The 4,594-nt window shown below is 41.4% G+C and overlaps 1 long non-coding RNA gene across 1 annotated transcript; it reads right to left on the bottom strand.

Annotated features, from left to right (window-relative positions):
- LOC149975518 (uncharacterized) lies at positions 1 to 4,594 on the bottom strand. Its single transcript, XR_016488488.1, has 2 exons — positions 4,493 to 4,594; positions 1 to 886 (listed from the first exon to the last, which is right to left on the bottom strand). It is a non-coding gene; the product is annotated as an uncharacterized LOC149975518 (long non-coding RNA).

Raw genomic sequence — 4,594 nt, 5'->3', positions numbered from 1 at the left:
TACAATGGTACTACTTAACAAGTGTCTTTTATTTACAACTACAGTACAATCAAACATTTTTATATATATTTTTTAGCGTGTGCTAGTGATGATGTTTTCAGACATTTTGCACATGGTTATATGCATGTTCATGGTCTTTTTATAAGGTTGAAGGGACCAGTCATTGGTAGTGGTGAAAATAGGGGAAGGGCTCAGTGCTTGTCATTTTGATCAGTCTGTTGAGAGTTTCAGTCCCAAAGCATCTTCATAGCTCCTTCATACAATATCCATGCCTAATGAATAGTATACACAGCTCACCTACTACAATTTCCACCTTTATATAGCACCTTCATTATTATCACTTACTATTACTAAGCCTGCACCTGTGAAACTGTACACAGATATGTTTTTTTTTCAGTTGTTAGTGAATGACTGTAAAGTAGAGTACTCTTCCAGTAAAGTGTTCCACAGGGCTCTGTTCTTATTCCTATACCATTTGGATTATTATGGCCATCAGGGGCCCCAGGAGGAGACTGTAAGAGCCCGACAGGGCTCCGGTGCCTCCATGAGGTGTGGGCGACATATGGTTGGCAGCAGTTATGTTGTTCTGGTTTGCTGTGGTATAATCAGTGGTCTGCAGGGACACATTGGTTGTGGTAGTCGTGGCGGTTACTAGAGTTGAGTGTGTGGACTGCGTACCAAGGGTTGTGGCGGCCGTTGTTGTATGGTTGGAGACAGATATGGTAGGAGGTCCCATGGTAACGTTACTGCTGATGTTGTTATTGGAGGTTGTCATTGGAAACGTGGTGTTCTCTGAGGGTTGGTTGCTGACTGGGTTTGATGAGATGGTTTCTGGTACTGTAATGTTTGAAGGGGTAACAGTTGTGCTGGTAGTTATGTTGGTAGCCTGTCAAAGATCATAGGAGAAAGATATATCCGATAACATATTATTATAACTTATGAAACAAACAACGAGCAAAAAGCTAATTGAAATGCTCTGCAATAATACCCTTATATTCAGTATGTCCTGATACATGAATGGTCATGTATCTAAATGTAATATCAGTCATGTATCTAAATGTAATGCCAGTCATCATATGGCGTAACATACCTCATGCCAATAGTCAATCATCATTTGTAGATATCACGTCTATGTCATTAATTATTACGTCGATTCATTTCAAGAAAAGACGCACTGATGAAAGTGCACTAAACTAATTCCCACATGAGTCATTCATTATTCCGGGCTGTATCATAACCGGCAGTAATTGCGAGTCCCATAGTGCGGCACACATTTGGCCCAGTGTCGTCCGAGTTAGGGTTTGGCCGGGGTAGGCCGTCATTGTAAATAAGAATTTGGTCTTAACTGACTTGCCTAGTTAAATAAAGGTTAAATAAATAAAATAAAATCCACTATGGTGATGTGTGAGACAGGGTTCGACTGTGTTAAGACCACTACACACTTTGTGCAAACAGAGCGAAGGAGCGTCGTTTACCCCTGCATTACCATGTGTGAAAACGATGCTCCGTCGCTGTGTTTGCGTAGTTTGTGTATAGTGGCCTTTAGCCAATGATTGACTCCAATTGTCTGATGCCAGAGACTAAGCCCTCCCACACTGTTTCCGAGAGGTCGACAATGACTCATGGCTATGCCACAAAAGGTCAACCACCCATGACTCTACTTGACTGCACCAGCCACACTTACTTTGCATATGGCTTCAGTTCTCGTGGCTGATAGTTGCAGTCTGTACTCTGTTACGTAAGTGTTCCCTGTCTCCTCTGCTTTTCATCTGGTCTAATCTAGTAGTCGGTTTTGTTTTTTGCAGATAAGTCCTATCTCCTTTGTTCCTCTCACCGGAGCGTTCCCATACACGGACAGACACCAGAGGGAGAGGATAGATTGGTGATAGGGAATTGTTGTCTTTATTGGTTATTAATAGCATTTAGAGCTATCAATTATTTAGCAATCATGCAGAGGCCTAGATTTGTTCATTCTATCTGCTTGATTAGAATACCTTAAATACTATAGTTACCAAATGCTGTTAATTGTATAAATAACAGAACAAGCACTAGTGTCCAGAGAGTTTTTCTGTGCTGTCTAGCTCTGGGTTGAACACATATCTCTATGGGATGAACACATGTTTACTGCAACCCAGATCATTAGGTAACCTAAATATTGCTGATATGCATGATGTTAATAGTGTCATGTTTATTTACAGTGCATTCGGAAAATATTCAGTCCCCTTCACCTTTTCCACATTTTGTTACATTACAACCTTATTCTAAAATGGATTAAATAGAAAAAAAATCCTCATCGTTCGGCACTCAGTACTCTATAATGTTTTTAGAAATGTTTGCAAATTTATAAAGAATAAAAAACAGAAACCTTATTTACATAAGTATTCAGACTTTTTGCTATGAGATTCAAAATTGAGGTCAGGTACATCCTGTTTCCATTGATCATCCTGTTTCTACAACTTGATTGGAGTCCACCTGTGGTAAATTCAAAAGATTACACATGATTTGGAAAGGCACACACCTGTCTATATAAGGTCCCACAGTTGACGGTCCATGTCAGAGCAAAAACCAAGCCATGAGGACGAAGGAATTGTCTGTAGAGGCTAAGATCTGGGGAAGGGTACCAAAACATTTCTCCAGCATTGAAGGTCCCCAAGAACACAGTTGCCTCCTTCATTCTTAAATGGAAGAAGTTTGGAATCACCAAGACTCTTCCTCAAGCTGGACACATGGCCAAACTGAGCAATCGGGGGAGAAGGGCCTTGGTCAGGGATGTGACCAAGAACACGATGGTGACATTTTGACAGAGCTACAGAGTTCCTCTGTGGAGATGTATGAGAACCTTCCAGAAGGACAACTATCTCTGCAGTACTCCACTAATCAGGCCTTTATGGTAGAGTGGCCAGACGGAGTGGCATCTCCTCAGTAAAAGGCACAGGACAGCCCGCTCAGAGTTTGCCAAAAGACACCTAAAGGACTCTCAAGACCAAGAGAAACAAGATTCTCTAGTCTGAGGAAACCAAGATTGAACTATTTGGCCTGAATGCCAATGTGGAGGAAACCTGGCACCATCACTATGATGAAGCATGTTGGATGGCAGCATCATGCTGTGGGGCTGTTTTTCAGCGGCAGGGACTGGGAGACTAGTCAGGATTGGGGGGAAGATGAACGGAGCAAAGTACAGAGAGATCCTTGATGAAAACCTGCTCCAGAGTGCTCAGGACTTCAGACTGGGGCAAAGGACCCTAAGCACACAGCCAATACAATGCAGGAGTGGCTTCGGGATAAGCCTCTGAATGTCCTTGAGTTGCCCAGCCTGAGCAGGACTTGAACCTGATCAAACATCTCTGGAGAGACTTGAAAATAGCTGTGCAGCCACGCTTCCCATCCAACCTGACAGATCTTGAGTGGATCTGCAGAGAAGAATGGGAGAAACTCCCAAAATACAGGTGTGCCAAGCTTGTAGCGTCATGCCCAAGAAGACTCGAGGCTGTAATCGCTGCCAAAGGTGCTTCAACAAAGTACTGAGTAAAGGGTCTGAATACTTATGTAAATGTGATATTTCAGTTTTTGATTTGTAATAAATTTGCTATGGGGTATTGTGTGTAGATTTTGGCAGTGATCATGCTAGCACATACCCATAGACTGCCAGTCATTGCGTTAACGCTAGTTAGCATTGGCTCGCGAAACTACCATATTTGTTTATTTTTTTATTTGTCCTTTATTTAACTAGGCAAGTCAGTTAAAAACAAATTCTTATTTACAATGATGTCCTAGGAACAGTGGGTTAACTGCCTTGTTCAGGGGCAGAACGACAGACTTTTACCTTGTCAGCTCGGGGATTCGATCTAGCAACCATTCGGTTACTGGCCCAACGACATTAAAAGGGTATCCACGAGTTCATCTGACTCTGGGGAAGTAGGTAAAGGGGCCAAAAAGTTGTTGATAGTTGATAGTTGTTGCCAAAAATCCCGAAGTGTCATTGAATAAGTAGGGTCAGTAGGACTTAGTATATATTTATGCTGTCCTGTCATGTCATTCATCAACATTACCTATAATAATACATTTTAGGCTACTAAACACATTGGCCCTCTGTATCTCAGTAGGTAGAGCACGGCTTTTGCCAGGACAGGATTCTGGGTTTGATTTCCAGGACAAACCTTATGTAAAATGTATGCTAAGTCACTTTGGAAAAAAAAAAAATCTGTCATATGGTATTATTATTATATACTACATTTGGGTTTGTAATATAATACTGTACCCTTCACTGTGATTATAAATGAAAACAGAACAATTTTGACTAAGCAAAGAAACATGTTTTACATAAGCAAAGTCAATGTGAATTTAAAAGGATTATGGTTAGCTACTGCAAACATACATTTAAATAGACAAGTTCCATATATTTTGCTACGTAATAGAATAGCCCTTGCTGGAATCTGTGTGCCAACCAGTGCCTTTAAAGGGGAACAAAGATACAGTACACAGCATCACCTACCTCAATGAAAACCAATGGCAGAAAGGCCAGAGAGGCAAACAGTACAAACTTCCCCATCTCTCTCCCAGTTGGTCTTCTATGGTTTCCCCCTGGCTTTGTGGA

The sequence above is a fragment of the Oncorhynchus mykiss genome, chromosome 18 (assembly GCF_057628025.1).
Source record: "Oncorhynchus mykiss isolate SJ-2025 chromosome 18, ASM5762802v1, whole genome shotgun sequence".
Classification (NCBI taxonomy): Eukaryota; Metazoa; Chordata; class Actinopteri; order Salmoniformes; family Salmonidae; genus Oncorhynchus; species Oncorhynchus mykiss.
Note: the sequence above shows the minus strand (reverse complement) of the source record. Positions and strands in the feature narration are given on the sequence as shown.